At 47.3% G+C, this 20,453-nt stretch overlaps 3 non-coding genes across 3 annotated transcripts; all 3 read left to right on the top strand.

Moving 5' to 3' along the window:
* Positions 1 to 7,845: 7,845 nt before the first annotated feature.
* On the top strand, positions 7,846 to 7,918 carry TRNAY-GUA (transfer RNA tyrosine (anticodon GUA)). The gene has a single exon. It is a non-coding gene; the product is annotated as a tRNA-Tyr (tRNA).
* A 10,183-nt stretch (positions 7,919 to 18,101) lies between these two features.
* On the top strand, positions 18,102 to 18,174 carry TRNAN-GUU (transfer RNA asparagine (anticodon GUU)). Its single transcript has one exon. It is a non-coding gene; the product is annotated as a tRNA-Asn (tRNA).
* A 1,977-nt stretch (positions 18,175 to 20,151) lies between these two features.
* TRNAN-GUU (transfer RNA asparagine (anticodon GUU)) lies at positions 20,152 to 20,224 on the top strand. The gene has a single exon. It is a non-coding gene; the product is annotated as a tRNA-Asn (tRNA).
* Positions 20,225 to 20,453: the final 229 nt, after the last annotated feature.

The raw sequence follows: 20,453 nt of genomic DNA, 5'->3' as shown, positions 1-20,453 counted from the left end.
ATGGTTGTCAGGTATTGTGGAAAAGTTATGAATTTTCACGCTACAACTGAGACCCCACAACACCTCTCCCGGGAGGGCTCGAACCACCAACCTTTCGGTTAACAGCTGAACGCGCTAACCATTGCGCCACGGAAGCCCAAAAATTAAATGTTCTTCAGGTATTGTGGAAAAACTCTGACTTTTTACGTTACATTTGAGATCCCATAACACCACTCCCGGGTGGGCTCGAACCACCAACCTATTGGTTAACAGCCGAACGCGCTTACCATTGCGCCACGGAAGCCCAAAAATTAAATGGTCGTCAGGTATTGTGGAAAAACTTTGGCTTTTTACGTTACATTTGAGACTTCACAACACCTCTCCCGGGTGGGCTCGAACCAGCAACCTATTGGTTAACAGCCGAACGCGATAACCATTGCGCCACGGAAGCCCAAAAATTAAATGTTCGTCAGGTATTGTGGAAAAACTCTGACTTTTTACGTTACATTTGAGATCCCATAACACCGCTCCCGGGTGGGTTCGAACCACCAACCTATTGGTTAACAGCCGAAAGCGCTAACCATTGAGCCACGGAAGCTCAGAAATTAAATGTTTGTCACGTGTTGTGGAAAAGTTTTGACTTTTTACGCTACATCTGAGACCCCACAACACTTCTCCCGGGTGGGCTCGAACCACCAACCTTTCGGTTAACAGCCGAACGAGCTAACCATTGCGCCAAGGAAGCCCAAAAAATAAATGGTCGTCAGGTATTGTGGAAAAACTTTTCTTTTTACGTTTCATTTGAGACTACACAACACCGCTCCCGGGTGGGCTCGAACCACCAACCTTTCGGTTAACAGCCGAACGCGCTAACCATTGAGCCACGGAAGCTCAGAAATTAAATGGTTGTCACGTATTGTGGAAAAGTTATGACTTTTCACGCTACATCTGAGACCCCACAACACCTCTCCCAGGTGGGCTAGAACCACCAACCTTTGGGTTAACAACTGAACGCGATAACCATTGCGCGACGGAAGCCCAAAAATTAAATGTTCGTCAGGTATTGTGGAAAAACTCTGACTTTTTACGTTACATTTGAGATCCCAAAAACCGCTCCCGGGTGGGCTCGAACAACAAACCTATTGGTTAACAGCCGAACGCGCTAACCATTGAGCCATGGAAGCCCAAAAATTAAATGTTCGTCAGGTATTGTGGAAAAACTCTGACTTTTTACGTTACATTTGAGATCCCAAAACACCGCTCCCGGGTGGGCTCGAACCACCAACCTATTGGTTAACAGCCGAACGCGCTAACCATTGAGCCATGGAATCTCAGAAATTAAATGGTTGTCAGGTATTGTGGAAAAGTTATGACTTTTCACGCTACATCTGAGACCCCACAACACCTCTCCCGGGTGGGCTCGAACCACCAACCTATTGGTTAACAGCCGAACGCGCTAACCATTGCGCCACGGAAGCCCAAAAATTAAATGTTCGTCAGGTATTGTGGAAAAACTCTGACTTTTTACGTTACATTTGAGATCCCAAAACACCGCTCCCGGGTGGGCTCGAACCACCAACCTATTGGTTAACAGCCGAACGCGCTAACCATTGAGCCATGGAAGCTCAGAAATTAAATGGTTGTCAGGTATTGTGGAAAAGTTATGACTTTTCACGCTACATCTGAGACCCCACAACACCTCTCCCGGGTGGGCTCGAACCACCAACCTATTGGTTAACAGCCGAACGCGACAACCATTGAGCCACGGGAGCTCAGAAATTAAATGGTTGTCACGCATTGTGGAAAAGTTATGACTTTTCACGCTACATCTGAGACCCCACAACACCTCTCCCGGGAGGGCTCGAACCACCAACCTTTCGGTTAACAGCTGAACGCGCTAACCATTGCGCCACGGAAGCTCAAAAATTAAATGTTCGTCAGGTAATGTGGAAAAACTCTGACTTTTTACGTTACATTTGAGATCCCATAACACCGCTCCCGGGTGGGCTCGAACCACCAACCTATTGGTTAACAGCCGAACGCGCTAACCATTGAGCCACGGGAGCTCAGAAATGAAATGGTTGTCACGTATTGTGGAAAAGTTATGACTTTTCACGCTACATCTGAGACCCCACAACACCTCTCCCTGGTGGGCTCGAACCAACAACCTTTCGGTTAACAGCTGAATGCGCTAACCATTGAGCCACGGGAGCTCAGAAATTAAATGGTTGTCACGTATTTTGGAAAAGTTATGACTTTTCACGCTACATCTGAGACCCCACAACATCTCTCCCGGGTGGGCTCGAACCAACAAACTTTCGGTTAAACAGCTGAACGCGCTAACCATTGAGCCACGGGAGCTCTGAAATTAAATGGTTGTCACGTATTGTGGAAAAGTTATGACTTTTCACGCTACATCTGAGACCCCACAACATCTCTCCCGGGTGGGCTCGAACCACCAACCTATTGGTTAACAGCCGAACGCGACAACCATTGAGCCACGGGAGCTCAGAAATTAAATGGTTGTCACGCATTGTGGAAAAGTTATGACTTTTCACGCTACATCTGAGACCCCACAACACCTCTCCCGGGAGGGCTCGAACCACCAACCTTTCGGTTAACAGCTGAACGCGCTAACCATTGCGCCACGGAAGCTCAAAAATTAAATGTTCGTCAGGTAATGTGGAAAAACTCTGACTTTCTACGTTACATTTGAGATCCCATAACACCGCTCCCGGGTGGGCTCGAACCACCAACCTATTGGTTAACAGCCGAACGCGCTAACCATTGAGCCACGGGAGCTCAGAAATGAAATGGTTGTCACGTATTGTGGAAAAGTTATGACTTTTCACGCTACATCTGAGACCCCACAACACCTCTCCCTGGTGGGCTCGAACCAACAACCTTTCGGTTAACAGCTGAATGCGCTAACCATTGCGCCACGGAAGCCCAAAAATCAAATGTTCGTCAGTTATTGTGGAAAAACTCTGACTTTTTACGTTACATTGGAGATCCCATAACACAACTCCCGGGTGGGCTCGAACCACCAACCTATTGGTTAACAGCCGAACGCGCTAACCATTGAGCCACGGAAGCTCAGAAATTAAGTGCTTGTCACGTATTGTGGAAAAGTTTTGACTTTTTACGCTACATCTGAGACTCCACGTCACCTCTCCCGGGTGGGCTCGAACCAACAACCTTTCGGTTAAACAGCTGAACGCGCTAACCATTGAGCCACGGGAGCTCAGAAATTAAATGGTTGTCACGTATTTTGGAAAAGTTATGACTTTTCACGCTACATCTGAGACCCCACAACATCTCTCCCGGGTGGGCTCGAACCAACAAACTTTCGGTTAAACAGCTGAACGCGCTAACCATTGAGCCACGGGAGCTCTGAAATTAAATGGTTGTCACGTATTGTGGAAACGTTATGACTTTTCACGCTACATCTGAGACCCCACAACATCTCTCCCGGGTGGGCTCGAACCACCAACCTATTGGTTAACAGCCGAACGCGACAACCATTGAGCCACGGGAGCTCAGAAATTAAATGGTTGTCACGCATTGTGGAAAAGTTATGACTTTTCACGCTACATCTGAGACCCCACAACACCTCTCCCGGGAGGGCTCGAACCACCAACCTTTCGGTTAACAGCTGAACGCGCTAACCATTGCGCCACGGAAGCTCAAAAATTAAATGTTCGTCAGGTAATGTGGAAAAACTCTGACTTTTTACGTTACATTTGAGATCCCATAACACCGCTCCCGGGTGGGCTCGAACCACCAACCTATTGGTTAACAGCCGAACGCGCTAACCATTGAGCCACGGGAGCTCAGAAATGAAATGGTTGTCACGTATTGTGGAAAAGTTATGACTTTTCACGCTACATCTGAGACCCCACAACACCTCTCCCTGGTGGGCTCGAACCAACAACCTTTCGGTTAACAGCTGAATGCGCTAACCATTGCGCCACGGAAGCCCAAAAATCAAATGTTCGTCAGGTATTGTGGAAAAACTCTGACTTTTTACGTTACATTGGAGATCCCATAACACAACTCCCGGGTGGGCTCGAACCACCAACCTATTGGTTAACAGCCGAACGCGCTAACCATTGAGCCACGGAAGCTCAGAAATTAAGTGGTTGTCACGTATTGTGGAAAAGTTTTGACTTTTTACGCTACATCTGAGACTCCACGTCACCTCTCCCGGGTGGGCTCGAACCAACAACCTTTCGGTTAAACAGCTGAACGCGCTAACCATTGAGCCACGGGAGCTCAGAAATTAAATGGTTGTCACGTATTTTGGAAAAGTTATGACTTTTCACGCTACATCTGAGACCCCACAACATCTCTCCCGGGTGGGCTCGAACCAACAAACTTTCGGTTAAACAGCTGAACGCGCTAACCATTGAGCCACGGGAGCTCTGAAATTAAATGGTTGTCACGTATTGTGGAAAAGTTATGACTTTTCACGCTACATCTGAGACCCCACAACATCTCTCCCGGGTGGGCTCGAACCAACAACCTTTCGGTTAAACAGCTGAACGCGCTAACCATTGAGCCACGGGAGCTCAGAAATTAAATGGTTGTTACGTATTGTGGAAAAGTTATGACTTTTCACGCTACATCTGAGACCCCACAACATCTCTCCCGGGTGGGCTCGAACCAACAAACTTTCGGTTAAACAGCTGAACGCGCTAACCATTGCGCCACGGAAGCCCAAAAATTAAATGTTCGTCAGGTATTGTGGAAAAACTGACTTTTTACGTTACATTTGAGATCCCATAACACCGCTCCCAGGTGGGATCGAACAACGAAATTATTGGTTAACAGCCGAACGCGCTAACCATTGAGCCACGGAAGCTCAGAAATTAAATGGTTGTCAGGTATTGTCGAAAAGTTATGACTTTTCACGCTACATCTGAGACCCCACAACACCTCTCCCGGGTGGGCTCGAACCACCAACCTATTGGTTAACAGCCGAACGCGACAACCATTGAGCCACGGGAGCTCAGAAATTAAATGGTTGTCACGTATTGTGGAAAAGTTATGACTTTATACCTGACGACCATTTATTTTTTGGGCTTCCTTGGCGCAATGGTTAGCTTGTTCGGCTGTTAACCGAAAGGTTGGTGTTTCGAGCCCACCCGGGAGAGGTGTTGTGGGGTCTCAGATGTAGCGTGAAAAGTCATAACTTTTACACAATACCTGACAACCATTTAATTTCTTAGCTCCGGTGGCTCAATGGTTATCGCGTTCGGCTGTTAACCAATAGGTTGGTGGTTCGAGCCCACCCGGGAGCGGTGTTATGGGATCTTAAATGTAACGTAAAAAGCCAAAGTTTTTCCACAATACCTGACGATTATTTAATTTTTGGACTTCCGTGGCTCAATGGTTAGCGCGTTCGGCTGTTAACCAATAGGTTGGTGGTTCGAGCCCACCCGGGAGCGGTGTTGTGAAGTCTCAAATGTAACGTAAAAAGCCAAAGTTTTTCCACAATACCTGACGATTATTTAATTTTTGGGCTTCCGTTGCGCAATGGTAAGCGCGTTCGGCTGTTAACCAATAGGTTGGTGGTTAGAGCCCACCCGGGAGCAGTGTTATGGGATCTCAATGTAACGTAAAAAGTCAGAGTTTTTCCACAATACCTGACGAACATTTAATTTTTGGGCTTCCGTGGCGCAATGGTTAGCGCGTTCAGCTGTTAATCGAAAGGTTGGTGGTTCGAGCCCACCCGGGAGAGGTGTTGTGTAGTCTAAAAGGTTACGTAAAAAGTATAGTTTTTCCACAATACCTGACGACCATTTAATTTTTGGGCTTCCGTGGCGCAATCGTTAGCGCGTTCGGCTGTTAACCGAAAGGTTGGTGGTTCGAGCCCACCCGGGAGCGGTGTTGTGTAGTCTCAAAGGTTACGTAAAAAGAATAGTTTTTCCACAATACCTGACGACCATTTATTTTTTGGGCTTCCTTGGCACAATGGTTAGCTTGTTCGGCTGTTAACCGAAAGGTTGGTGGTTCGAGCCCACCCGGGAGAGGTGTTATGGGGTCTCAATGTAACTTAAAAAGTCAGAGTTTTTCCACAATACCTGACGACCATTTAATTTTTGGGTTTCCGTGGCGCAATGGTTAGCGCGTTCGGCTGTTAACCGAAAGGTTGGTGGTTCGAGCCCACCCGGGAGCGGTGTTGTGTAGCCTCAAAGGTTACGTAAAAAGAATAGTTTTTCCACAATACCTGACGACCATTTATTTTTTGGGCTTCCTTGGCGCAATAGTTAGCTTGTTCGGCTGTTAAACGAAAGGTTGGTGGTTCGAGCCCACCCGGGAGAGGTGTTGTGGGGTCTCAGATGTAGCGTAAAAAGTCAAAACTTTTCCACAATACGTGACAAACATTTAATTTCTGAACTTCCGTGGCTCAATGGTTAGCGCGTTCGGCTGTTAACCAATAGGATGGTGGTTCGAGCCCACCCGGGAGCGATGTTATGGGATCTCAAATGTAACGTAAAAAGTCAGAGTTTTTCCACAATACCTGACGAACATTTAATTATTGGGCTTCCGTGGCGCAATGGTTAGCGCGTTCAGCTGTTAACCGAAAGGTTGGTGGTTCGAGCCCACCCGGGAGAGGTGTTGTGTAGTCTCAAAGGTTACGTAAAAAGAATAGTTTTTCCACAATACCTGACGACCATTTAATTTTTGGGCTTCCGTGGCGCAATCGTTAGCGCGTTCGGCTGTTAACCGAAAGGTTGGTGGTTCGAGCCCACCCGGGAGCGGTGTTGTGTAGTCTCAAAGGTTACGTAAAAAGAATAGTTTTTCCACAATACCTGACGACCATTTATTTTTTGGGCTTCCTTGGCACAATGGTTAGCTTGTTCGGCTGTTAACCGAAAGGTTGGTGGTTCGAGCCCACCCGGGAGAGGTGTTATGGGGTCTCAGATGTAGCGTAAAAAGTCAAAACTTTTCAACAATACGTGACAAACATTTAATTTCTGAGCTTCCGTGGCTCAATGGTTAGCGCGTTCGGCTGTTAACCAATAGGTTGGTGGTTAGAGCCCACCCGGGAGCGGTGTTATGGGATCTCAATGTAACTTAAAAAGTCAGAGTTTTTCCACAATACCTGACGACCATTTAATTTTTGGGTTTCCGTGGCGCAATGGTTAGCGCGTTTGGCTGTTAACCGAAAGGTTGGTGGTTCGAGCCCACCCGGGAGCGATGTTATGGGATCTCAAATGTAACGTAAAAAGTCAGAGTTTTTCCACAATACCTGACGAACATTTAATTATTGGGCTTCAGTGGCGCAATGGTTAGCGCGTTCAGCTGTTAACCGAAAGGTTGGTGGTTCGAGCCCACAAGGGAGAGGTGTTGTGTAGTCTCAAAGGTTACGTAAAAAGAATAGTTTTTCCACAATACCTGACGACCATTTAATTTTTGGGCTTCCGTGGCGCAATCGTTAGCGCGTTCGGCTGTTAACCGAAAGGTTGGTGGTTCGAGCCCACCCGGGAGCGGTGTTGTGTAGTCTCAAAGGTTACGTAAAAAGAATAGTTTTTCCACAATACCTGACGACCATTTATTTTTTGGGCTTCCTTGGCACAATGGTTAGCTTGTTCGGCTGTTAACCGAAAGGTTGGTGGTTCGAGCCCACCCGGGAGAGGTGTTATGGGGTCTCAGATGTAGCGTAAAAAGTCAAAACTTTTCAACAATACGTGACAAACATTTAATTTCTGAACTTCCGTGGCTCAATGGTTAGCGCGTTCGGCTGTTAACCAATAGGTTGGTGGTTCGAGCACACCCGGGAGCGATGTTATGGGATCTCAAATGTAACGTTAAAAGTCAGAGTTTTTCTACAATACCTGACGAACATTTAATTTTTGGGCTTCCGTGGCGCAATGGCTAGCGCGTTCAGCTGTAAACCGAAAGGTTGATGGTTCGAGCCCACCCGGGAGAGGTGTTGTGGGGTCTCAGATGTAGCGTGAAAAGTCAAAACTTTTCCACAATACCTGACAACCATTTAATTTCTGAGCTTCCGTGGCTCAGTGGTTAGCGCGTTCGGCTGTTAACCAATAGGTTGGTTGCTCGAGCCCACCCGGGAGCGGTGTTATGGGATCTCAAATGTAACGTAAAAAGTCAGAGTTTTTCCACAATACCTGCCGACCATTTAATTTTTGGGCTTCCGTGGCGCAATGGTTAGCGCGTTCGGCTGTTAATTGAAAGGTTGGTGGTTCGAGCCCACCCGGGAGCGGTGTTGTGTAGTCTCAGATGTAGCGTGAAAAGTCAAAACTTTTCCACAATACCTGACAACCATTTAATTTCTGAGCTTCCGTGGCTCAGTGGTTAGCGCGTTCGGCTGTTAAGCAATAGGTTGGTTAATCGAGCCCACCCGGGAGAGGTGTTGTGGGGTCTCAGATGTAGCGTGAAAAGTCAAAACTTTTCCACAATACCTGACAACCATTTAATTTCTGAGCTTCCGTGGCTCAATGGTTAGCGCGTTCGGCTGTTAACCGAAAGGTTGGTGGTTCGAGCCCACCCGGGAGAGGTGTTGTGTAGTCTCAAAGGTTACGTAAAAAGAATAGTTTTTCCACAATACCTGACGACCATTTAATTTTTGGGCTTCCGTGGCGCAATGGTTAGCGCGTTCGGCTGTTAACCGAAAGGTTGGTGGTTCGAGCCCACCCGGGAGCGGTGTTGTGTAGTCTCGAAGGTTACGTAAAAAGAATAGTTTTTCCACAATACCTGACGACCATTTAATTTTTGGGCTTCCGTGGCGCAATGGTTAGCGCGTTCGGCTGTTAACCGAAAGGTTGGTGGTTCGAGCCCACCCGGGAGAGGTGTTGTGTAGTCTCAAAGGTTACGTAAAAAGAATAGTTTTTCCACAATACCTGACGACCATTTAATTTTTGGGCTTCCGTGGCGCAATGGTTAGCGCGTTCGGCTGTTAACCGAAAGGTTGGTGGTTCGAGCCCACCCGGGAGCGGTGTTGTGTAGTCTCAAAGGTTACGTAAAAAGAATAGTTTTTCCACAATACCTGCCGACCATTTAATTTTTGGGCTTCCGTGGCGCAATGGTTAGCGCGTTCGGCTGTTAATTGAAAGGTTGGTGGTTCGAGCCCACCCGGGAGCGGTGTTGTGTAGTCTCAGATGTAGCGTGAAAAGTCAAAACTTTTCCACAATACCTGACAACCATTTAATTTCTGAGCTTCCGTGGCTCAGTGGTTAGCGCGTTCGGCTGTTAAGCAATAGGTTGGTTAATCGAGCCCACCCGGGAGAGGTATTGTGGGGTCTCAGATGTAGCGTGAAAAGTCAAAACTTTTCCACAATACCTGACAACCATTTAATTTCTGAGCTTCCGTGGCTCAATGGTTAGCGCGTTCGGCTGTTAACCGAAAGGTTGGTGGTTCGAGCCCACCCGGGAGAGGTGTTGTGTAGTCTCAAAGGTTACGTAAAAAGAATAGTTTTTCCACAATACCTGACGACCATTTAATTTTTGGGCTTCCGTGGCGCAATGGTTAGCGCGTTCGGCTGTTAACCGAAAGGTTGGTGGTTCGAGCCCACCCGGGAGCGGTGTTGTGTAGTCTCGAAGGTTACGTAAAAAGAATAGTTTTTCCACAATACCTGACGACCATTTAATTTTTGGGATTCCGTGGCGCAATGGTTAGCGCGTTCGGCTGTTAACCGAAAGGTTGGTGGTTCGAGCCCACCCGGGAGAGGTGTTGTGTAGTCTCAAAGGTTACGTAAAAAGAATAGTTTTTCCACAATACCTGACGACCATTTAATTTTTGGGCTTCCGTGGCGCAATGGTTAGCGCGTTCGGCTGTTAACCGAAAGGTTGGTGGTTCGAGCCCACCCGGGAGCGGTGTTGTGTAGTCTCAAAGGTTACGTAAAAAGAATAGTTTTTCCACAATACCTGACGACCATTTATTTTTTGGGCTTCCTTGGCACAATGGTTAGCTTGTTTGGCTGTTAACCGAAAGGTTGGTGGTTCGAGCCCACCCGGGAGAGGTGTTATGGGGTCTCAGATGTAGCGTAAAAAGTCAAAACTTTTCAACAATACGTGACAAACATTTAATTTCTGAGCTTCCGTGGCTCAATGGTTAGCGCGTTCGGCTGTTAACCAGTAGGTTGGTGGTTAGAGCCCACCCGGGAGCGGTGTTATGGGATCTCAATGTAACGTAAAAAGTCAGAGTTTTTCCACAATACCTGACGACCATTTAATTTTTGGGCTTCCGTGGCGCAATGGTTAGCGCGTTCGGCTGTTAACCGAAAGGTTGGTGGTTCGAGCCCACCCGGGAGCGGTGTTGTGTAGCCTCAAAGGTTACGTAAAAAGAATAGTTTTTCCACAATACCTGACGACCATTTATTTTTTGGGCTTCCTTGGCGCAATGGTTAGCTTGTTCGGCTGTTAACCGAAAGGTTGGTGGTTCGAGCCCACCCGGGAGAGGTGTTGTGGGGTCTCAGATGTAGCGTGAAAAGTCATAACTTTTACACAATACCTGACAACCATTTAATTTCTTAGCTCCGGTGGCTCAATGGTTATCGCGTTCGGCTGTTAACCAATAGGTTGGTGGTTCGAGCCCACCCGGGAGCGGTGTTATGGGATCTCAAATGTAACGTAAAAAGCCAAAGTTTTTCCACAATACCTGACGATTATTTAATTTTTGGACTTCCGTGGCTCAATGGTTAGCGCGTTCGGCTGTTAACCAATAGGTTGGTGGTTCGAGCCCACCCGGGAGCGGTGTTGTGAAGTCTCAAATGTAACGTAAAAAGCCAAAGTTTTTCCACAATACCTGACGATTATTTAATTTTTGGGCTTCCGTTGCGCAATGGTAAGCGCGTTCGGCTGTTAACCAATAGGTTGGTGGTTAGAGCCCACCCGGGAGCGGTGTTATGGGATCTCAATGTAACGTAAAATGTCAGAGTTTTTCCACAATACCTGACGAACATTTAATTTTTGGGCTTCCGTGGCGCAATGGTTAGCGCGTTCAGCTGTTAACCGAAAGGTTGGTGGTTCGAGCCCACCCGGGAGCGGTGTTGTGTAGTCTCAAAGGTTACGTAAAAAGAATAGTTTTTCCACAATACCTGACGACCATTTATTTTTTGGGCTTCCTTGGCACAATGGTTAGCTTGTTCGGCTGTTAACCGAAAGGTTGGTGGTTCGAGCCCACCCGGGAGAGGTGTTATGGGGTCTCAGATGTAGCGTAAAAAGTCAAAACTTTTCAACAATACGTGACAAACATTTAATTTCTGAGCTTCCGTGGCTCAATGGTTAGCGCGTTCGGCTGTTAACCAATAGGTTGGTGGTTAGAGCCCACCCGGGAGCGGTGTTATGGGATCTCAATGTAACTTAAAAAGTCAGAGTTTTTCCACAATACCTGACGACCATTTAATTTTTGGGTTTCCGTGGCGCAATGGTTAGCGCGTTTGGCTGTTAACCGAAAGGTTGGTGGTTCGAGCCCACCCGGGAGCGGTGTTGTGTAGCCTCAAAGGTTACGTAAAAAGAATAGTTTTTCCACAATACCTGACGACCATTTATTTTTTGGGCTTCCTTGGCGCAATAGTTAGCTTGTTCGGCTGTTAAACGAAAGGTTGGTGGTTCGAGCCCACCCGGGAGAGGTGTTGTGGGGTCTCAGATGTAGCGTAAAAAGTCAAAACTTTTCCACAATACGTGACAAACATTTAATTTCTGAACTTCCGTGGCTCAATGGTTAGCGCGTTCGGCTGTTAACCAATAGGATGGTGGTTCGAGCCCACCCGGGAGCGATGTTATGGGATCTCAAATGTAACGTAAAAAGTCAGAGTTTTTCCACAATTCCTGACGAACATTTAATTTTTGGGCTTCCGTGGCGCAATGGTTAGCGCGTTCAGCTGTTAACCGAAAGGTTGGTGGTTCGAGCCCACCCGGGAGAGGTGTTGTGGGGTCTCAGATGTAGCGTGAAAAGTCAAAACTTTTCCACAATACCTGACAACCATTTGATTTCTGAGCTTCCGTGGCTCAGTGGTTAGCGCGTTCGGCTGTTAACCAATAGGTTGGTTGTTCGAGCCCACCCGGGAGCGGTGTTATGGGATCTCAAATGTAACGTAAAAAGTCAGAGTTTTTCCACAATACCTGACGAACATTTAATTATTGGGCTTCCGTGGCGCAATGGTTAGCGCGTTCAGCTGTTAACCGAAAGGTTGGTGGTTCGAGCCCACCCGGGAGAGGTGTTGTGTAGTCTCAAAGGTTACATAAAAAGAATAGTTTTTCCACAATACCTGACGACCATTTAATTTTTGGGCTTCCGTGGCGCAATCGTTAGCGCGTTCGGCTGTTAACCGAAAGGTTGGTGGTTCGAGCCCACCCGGGAGCGGTGTCGTGTAGTCTCAAAGGTTACGTAAAAAGAATAGTTTTTCCACATTACCTGACGACCATTTATTTTTTGGGCTTCCTTGGCACAATGGTTAGCTTGTTCGGCTGTTAACCGAAAGGTTGGTATTTCGAGCCCACCCGGGAGAGGTGTTATGGGGTCTCAGATGTAGCGTAAAAAGTCAAAACTTTTCAACAATACGTGACAAACATTTAATTTCTGAGCTTCCGTGGCTCAAAGGTTAGCGCGTTCGGCTGTTAACCAAAAGGTTGGTGGTTAGAGCCCACCCGGGAGCGGTGTTATGGGATCTCAATGTAACGTAAAAAGTCAGAGTTTTTCCACAATACCTGACGACCATTTAATTTTTGGGCTTCCGTGGCGCAATGGTTAGCGCGTTCGGCTGTTAACCGAAAGGTTGGTGGTTCGAGCCCACCCGGGAGCGGTGTTGTGTAGCCTCAAAGGTTACGTAAAAAGAATAGTTTTTCCACAATACCTGACGACCATTTATTTTTTGGGCTTCCTTGGCGCAATGGTTAGCTTGTTCGGCTGTTAAACGAAAGGTTGGTGGTTCGAGCCCACCCGGGAGAGGTGTTGTGGGGTCTCAGATGTAGCGTAAAAAGTCAAAACCTTTCCACAATACGTGACAAACATTTAATTTCTGAGCTTCCGTGGCTCAATGGTTAGCGCGTTCGGCTGTTAACCAATAGGTTGGTGGTTCGAGCCCACCCGGGAGCGATGTTATGGGATCTCAAATGTAACGTAAAAAGTCAGAGTTTTTCCACAATACCTGACGAACATTTAATTTTCGGGCTTCCGTGGCGCAATGGTTAGCGCGTTCAGCTGTTAACCGAAAGGTTGGTGGTTCGAGCCCACCCGGGAGAAGTGTTGTGGGGTCTCAGATGTAGCGTGAAAAGTCAAAACTTTTCCACAATACCTGACAACCATTTAATTTCTGAGCTTCCGTGGCTCAATGGTTAGCGCGTTCGGCGTTTAACCAATAGGTTGGTTGTTCGAGCCCACCCGGGAGCGGTGTTATGGGATCTCAAATGTAACGTAAAAAGTCAGAGTTTTTCCACAATACCTGACGACCATTTAATTTTTGGGCTTCCGTGGCGCAATGGTTAGCGCGTTCGGCTGTTAACCGAAAGATTGGTGGTTCGAGCCTACCCGGGAGCTGTGTTGTGTAGTCTCAAAGGTTACGTAAAAAGAATAGTTTTTCCACAATACCTGACGACCATTTATTTTTTGGGGTTCCTTGGCGCAATGGTTAGTTTGTTCGGCTGTTAACCGAAAGGTTGGTGGTTCGAGCCCTCCCGGGAGAGGTGTTATGGGGTCTCAGATGTAGCGTAAAAAGTCAAAACTTTTCAACAATACGTGACAAACATTTAATTTCTGAGCTTCCGTGGCTCAATGGTTAGCGCGTTCGGCTGTTAACCAATAGGTTGGTTGTTCGAGCCCACCCGGGAGAGGTAATGTGTAGTCTCAAAAGTTACGTAAAAAGAATAGTTTTTCCACAATACCTGACGACCATTTAATTTTTGGGCTTCCGTGGCGCAATGGTTAGCGCGTTCGGCTGTTAACCGTAAGGTTGGTGGTTCGAGCCCACCCGGGAGTGGTGTTGTGTAGTCTCAAAGGTTACGTAAAAAGAATAGTTTTTCCACAATACCTGACGACCATTTATTTTTTGGGCTTCCTTGGCACAATGGTTACCTTGTTCGGCTGTTAACCGAAAGGTTGGTGGTTCGAGCCCACCCGGGAGAGGTGTTATCGGGTCTCAGATGTAGCGTAAAAAGTCAAAACTTTTCAACAATACGTGACAAACATTTAATTTCTGAGCTTCCGTGGCTCAATGGTTAGCGCGTTCGGCTGTTAACCAATAGGTTGGTGGTTAGAGCCCACCCGGGAGCGGTGTTATGGGATCTCAATGTAACGTAAAAAGTCAGAGTTTTTCCACAATACCTGACGACCATTTAGTTTTTGGGCTTCCGTGGCGCAATGGTTAGCGCGCTCGGCTGTTAACCGAAAGGTTGGTGGTTCGAACCCACCCGGGAGCGGTGTTGTGAGGCCTCAAAGGTTACGTAAAAAGAATAGTTTTTCCACAATACCTGACGACCATATATTTTTTGGGCTTCCTTGGCGCAATGGTTAGCTTGTTCGGCTGTTAAACGAAAGGTTGGTGGTTCGAGCCCACCCGGGAGAGGTGTTGTGGGGTCTCAGATGTAGCGTAAAAAGACAAATCTTTTCCACAATACGTGACAAACATTTAATTTCTGAGCTTCCGTGGCTCAACGGTTAGTGCTTTCGGCTGTTAACCAATAGGTTGGTGGTTCGAGCCCACCCGGGAGCGATGTTATGGGATCTCAAATGTAACGTAAAAAGTCAGAATTTTTCCACAATACCTGACGAACATTTAATTTTCGTGCTTCCGTGGCGCAATGGTTAGCGCGTTCAGCTGTTAACCGAAAGGTTGGTGGTTCGAGCCCACCCGGGAGAGGTGTTGTGGGGTCTCAGATGTAGCGTGAAAAGTCAAAGCTTTTCCACAATACCTGACAACCATTTAATTTCTGAGCTTCCGTGGCTCAATGGTTAGCGCGTTCGTCTGTTAACCAATAGGTTGGTTGGTCAAGCCCACCCGGGAGCGGTGTTATGGGATCTCAAATGTAACGTAAAAAGTCAGAGTTTTTCCACAATACCTGACGACCATTTAATTTTTGGGCTTCCGTGGCGCAATGGTTAGCGCGTTCGGCTGTTAACCGAAAGGTTGGTGGTTCGAGCCCACCCGGGAGCGGTGTTGTGTAGTGTCAAAGGTGACGTAAAAAGAATAGTTTTTCCACAATACCTGACGACCATTTATTTTTTGGGCTTCCTTGGCGCAATGGTTAGTTTGTTCGGCTGTTAACCGAAAGGTTGGTGGTTCGAGCCCTCCCGGGAGAGGTGTTATGGGGTCTCAGATGTAGCGTAAAAAGTCAAAACTTTTCAACAATACGTGACAAACATTTAATTTCTGAGCTTCCGTGGCTCAATGGTTAGCGCGTTCGGCTGTTAGCCAATAGGTTGGTGGTTAGAGCCCACCCGGGAGCGGTGTTATGGGATCGTAATGTAACGTAAAAAGTCAGAGTTTTTCCACAATACCTGACGAACATTTAATTTTTGGGCTTCCGTGGCGCAATGGTTAGCGCGTTCAGCTGTTAACCGAAAGGTTGGTGGTTCGAGCCCACCCGGGAGAGGTGTTGTGGGGTCTCAGATGTAGCGTGAAAATTCAAAACTTTTCCACAGTACCTGACAACCATTTAATTTCATAGCTTCCGTGGCTCAATGGTTAGCGCGTTCGGCTGTTAACCAATAGGTTGGTTGTTCGAGCCCACCCGGGAGAGGTGTTGTGTAGTCTCAAAGGTTACGTAAAAAGAATAGTTTTTCCACAATACCTGACGACCATTTAATTTTTGGGCTTCCGTGGCGCAATGGCTAGCGCGTTCGGCTGTTAACCGTAAGGTTGGTGGTTCGAGCCCACCCGGGAGCGGTGTTGTGTAGTCTCAAAGGTTACTTAAAAAGAATAGTTTTTCCACAATACCTGACGACCATTTATTTTTTGGGCTTCCTTGGCACAATGGTTACCTTGTTCGGCTGTTAACCGAAAGGTTGGTGGTTCGAGCCCACCCGGGAGAGGTGTTATGGGGTCTCAGATGTAGCGTAAAAAGTCAAAACTTTTCAACAATACGTGACAAACATTTAATTTCTGAGCTTCCGTGGCTCAATGGTTAGCGCGTTCGGCTGTTAACCAATAGGTTGGTGGTTAGAGCCCACCCGGGAGCGGTGTTATGGGATCTCAATGTAACGTAAAAAGTCAGAGTTTTTCCACAATACCTGACGACCATTTAGTTTTTGGGCTTCCGTGGCGCAATGGTTAGCGCGCTCGGCTGTTAACCGAAAGGTTGGTGGTTCGAACCCACCCGGGAGCGGTGTTGTGAGGCCTCAAAGGTTACGTAAAAAGAATAGTTTTTCCACAATACCTGACGACCATATATTTTTTGGGCTTCCTTGGCGCAATGGTTAGCTTGTTCGGCTGTTAAACGAAAGGTTGGTGGTTCGAGCCCACCCGGGAGAGGTGTTGTGGGGTCTCAGATGTAGCGTAAAAAGACAAATCTTTTCCACAATACGTGACAAACATTTAATTTCTGAGCTTCCGTGGCTCAACGGTTAGTGCTTTCGGCTGTTAACCAATAGGTTGGTGGTTCGAGCCCACCCGGGAGCGATGTTATGGGATCTCAAATGTAACGTAAAAAGTCAGAATTTTTCCACAATACCTGACGAACATTTAATTTTCGTGCTTCCGTGGCGCAATGGTTAGCGCGTTCAGCTGTTAACCGAAAGGTTGGTGGTTCGAGCCCACCCGGGAGAGGTGTTGTGGGGTCTCAGATGTAGCGTGAAAAGTCAAAGCTTTTCCACAATACCTGACAACCATTTAATTTCTGAGCTTCCGTGGCTCAATGGTTAGCGCGTTCGTCTGTTAACCAATAGGTTGGTTGGTCGAGCCCACCCGGGAGCGGTGTTATGGGATCTCAAATGTAACGTAAAAAGTCAGAGTTTTTCCACAATACCTGACGACCATTTAATTTTTGGGCTTCCGTGGCGCAATGGTTAGCGCGTTCGGCTGTTAACCGAAAGGTTGGTGGTTCGAGCCCACCCGGGAGCGGTGTTGTGTAGTGTCAAAGGTGACGTAAAAAGAATAGTTTTTCCACAATACCTGACGACCATTTATTTTTTGGGCTTCCTTGGCGCAATGGTTAGTTTGTTCGGCTGTTAACCGAAAGGTTGGTGGTTCGAGCCCTCCCGGGAGAGGTGTTATGGGGTCTCAGATGTAGCGTAAAAAGTCAAAACTTTTCAACAATACGTGACAAACATTTAATTTCTGAGCTTCCGTGGCTCAATGGTTAGCGCGTTCGGCTGTTAGCCAATAGGTTGGTGGTTAGAGCCCACCCGGGAGCGGTGTTATGGGATCGTAATGTAACGTAAAAAGTCAGAGTTTTTCCACAATACCTGACGAACATTTAATTTTTGGGCTTCCGTGGCGCAATGGTTAGCGCGTTCAGCTGTTAACCGAAAGGTTGGTGGTTCGAGCCCACCCGGGAGAGGTGTTGTGGGGTCTCAGATGTAGCGTGAAAATTCAAAACTTTTCCACAGTACCTGACAACCATTTAATTTCATAGCTTCCGTGGCTCAATGGTTAGCGCGTTCGGCTGTTAACCAATAGGTTGGTTGTTCGAGCCCACCCGGGAGAGGTGTTGTGTAGTCTCAAAGGTTACGTAAAAAGAATAGTTTTTCCACAATACCTGACGACCATTTAATTTTTGGGCTTCCGTGGCGCAATGGTTAGCGCGTTCGGCTGTTAACCGTAAGGTTGGTGGTTCGAGCCCACCCGGGAGCGGTGTTGTGTAGTCTCAAAGGTTACGTAAAAAGAATAGTTTTTCCACAATACCTGACGACCATTTATTTTTTGGGCTTCCTTGGCACAATGGTTAGCTTGTTCGGTTGTTAACCGAAAGGTTGGTGGTTCGAGCCCACCCGGGAGAGGTGTTATGGGGTCTCAGATGTAGCGTAAAAAGTCAAAACTTTTCAACAATACGTGACAAACATTTAATTTCTGAGCTTCCGTGGCTCAATGGTTAGCGCGTTCGGCTGTTAACCAATAGGTTGGTGGTTAGAGCCCACCCGGGAGCGGTGTTATGGGATCTCAATGTAACGTAAAAAGTCAGAGTTTTTCCACAATACCTGACGACCATTTAATTTTTGGGCTTCCGTGGCGCAATGGTTAGCGCGTTCGGCTGTTAACCGAAAGGTTGGTGGTTCGAACCCACCCGGGAGCGGTGTTGTGTAGCCTCAAAGGTTACGTAAAAAGAATAGTTTTTCCACAATACCTGACGACCATTTATTTTTTGGGCTTCCTTGGCGCAATGGTTAGCTTGTTCGGCTGTTAAACGAAAGGTTGGTGGTTCGAGCCCACCCGGGAGAGGTGTTGTGGGGTCTCAGATGTAGCGTAAAAAGTCAAAACTTTTCAACAATACGTGACAAACATTTAATTTCTGAGCTTCCGTGGCTCAATGGTTAGCGCGTTCGGCTGTTAACCAATAGGTTGGTGGTTAGAGCCCACCCGGGAGCGGTGTTATGGGATCTCAATGTAACGTAAAAAGTCAGAGTTTTTCCACAATACCTGACAACCATTTAATTTTTGGGCTTCCGTGGCGCAATGGTTAGCGCGTTCGGCTGTTAACCGAAAGGTTGGTGGTTCGAGCCCACCCGGGAGCGGTGTTGTGTAGTCTCAAAGGTTACGTAAAAAGAATAGTTTTTCCACAATACCTGACGACCATTTATTTTTTGGGCTTCCTTGGCGCAATGGTTAGCGCGTTCAGCTGTTAACCGAAAGGTTGGTGGTTCGAGCCCACCCGGGAGAGGTGTTGTGGGGTCTCAGATGTAGCGTAAAAAGTCAAAACTTTTCAACAATACGTTACAAACATTTAATTTCTGAGCTTCCGTGGCTCAATGGTTAGCGCGTTCGGCTGTTAGCCAATAGGTTGGTGGTTAGAGCCCAGCCGGGAGCGGTGTTATGGGATCGTAATGTAACGTAAAAAGTCAGAGTTTTTCCACAATACCTGACGAACATTTAATTTTCGGGCTTCCGTGGCGCAATGGTTAGCGCGTTCAGCTGTTAACCGAAAGGTTGGTGGTTCGAGCCCACCCGGGAGAGGTGTTGTGGGGTCTCAGATGTAGCGTGAAAAGTCAAAACTTTTCCAGAATACCTGACAACCATTTAATTTCTGAGCTTCCGTGGCTCAATGGTTAGCGCGTTCGTCTGTTAACCAATAGGTTGGTTGGTCGAGCCCACCCGGGAGCGGTGTTATGGGATCTCAAATGTAACGTAAAAAGTCAGAGTTTTTCCACAATACCTGACGACCATTTAATTTTTGGGCTTCCGTGGCGCAATGGTTAGCGCGTTCGGCTGTTAACCGAAAGGTTGGTGGTTCGAGCCCACCCGGGAGCGGTGTTGTGTCGTGTCAAAGGTGACGTAAAAAGAATAGTTTTTCCACAATACCTGACGAACATTTAATTTTTGGGCTTCCGTGGCGCAATGGTTAGCGCGTTCAGCTGTTAACCGAAAGGTTGGTGGTTCGAGCCCACCCGGGAGAGGTGTTGTGGGGTCTCAGATGTAGCGTGAAAAGTCAAAACTTTTCCACAATACCTGACAACCATTTAATTTCAGAGCTTCCGTGGCTCAATGGTTAGCGCGTTCGGCTGTTAACCAATAGGTTGGTTGTTCGAGCCCACCCGGGAGAGGTGTTGTGTAGTCTCAAAGGTTACGTAAAAAGAATAGTTTTTCCACAATACCTGACGACCATTTAATTTTTGAGCTTCCGTGGCGCAATGGTTAGCGCGTTCGGCTGTTAACCGTAAGGTTGGTGGTTCGAGCCCACCCGGGAGCGGTGTTGTGTAGTCTCAAAGGTTACGTAAAAAGAATAGTTTTTCCACAATACCTGACGACCATTTATTTTTTGGGCTTCCTTGGCACAATGGTTAGCTTGTTCGGCTGTTAACCGAAAGGTTGGTGGTTCGAGCCCACCCGGGAGAGGTGTTATGGGGTCTCAGATGTAGCGTAAAAAGTCAAAACTTTTCAACAATACGTGACCAACATTTAATTTCTGAGCTTCCGTGGCTCAATGGTTAGCGCGTTCGGCTGTTAACCAATAGGTTGGTGGTTAGCGCCCACCCGGGAGCGGTGTTATGGGATCTCAATGTAACGTAAAAAGTCAGAGTTTTTCCACAATACCTGACGACCATTTAATTTTTGGGCTTCCGTGGCGCAATGGTTAGCGCGTTCGGCTGTTAACCGAAAGGTTGGTGGTTCGAACCCACCCGGGAGCGGTGTTGTGTAGCCTCAAAGGTTACGTAAAAAGAATAGTTTTTCCACAATACCTGACGACCATTTATTTTTTGGGCTTCCTTGGCGCAATGGTTAGCTTGTTCGGCTGTTAAACGAAAGGTTGGTGGTTCGAGCCCACCCGGGAGAGGTGTTGTGGGGTCTCAGATGTAGCGTAAAAAGTCAAAACTTTTCCACAACACGTGACAAACATTTAATTTCTGAGCTTCCGTG

The sequence above is a fragment of the Phalangium opilio genome, unplaced genomic scaffold (genome assembly GCF_054372755.1).
Source record: "Phalangium opilio isolate 3A_F unplaced genomic scaffold, DU_Popi_V2 ptg000017l_1, whole genome shotgun sequence".
Taxonomy (NCBI): domain Eukaryota; kingdom Metazoa; phylum Arthropoda; class Arachnida; order Opiliones; family Phalangiidae; genus Phalangium; species Phalangium opilio.
The sequence above is the reverse complement of the archived record's forward strand: the minus strand, read 5'-3'. Positions and strand labels throughout refer to the sequence as shown.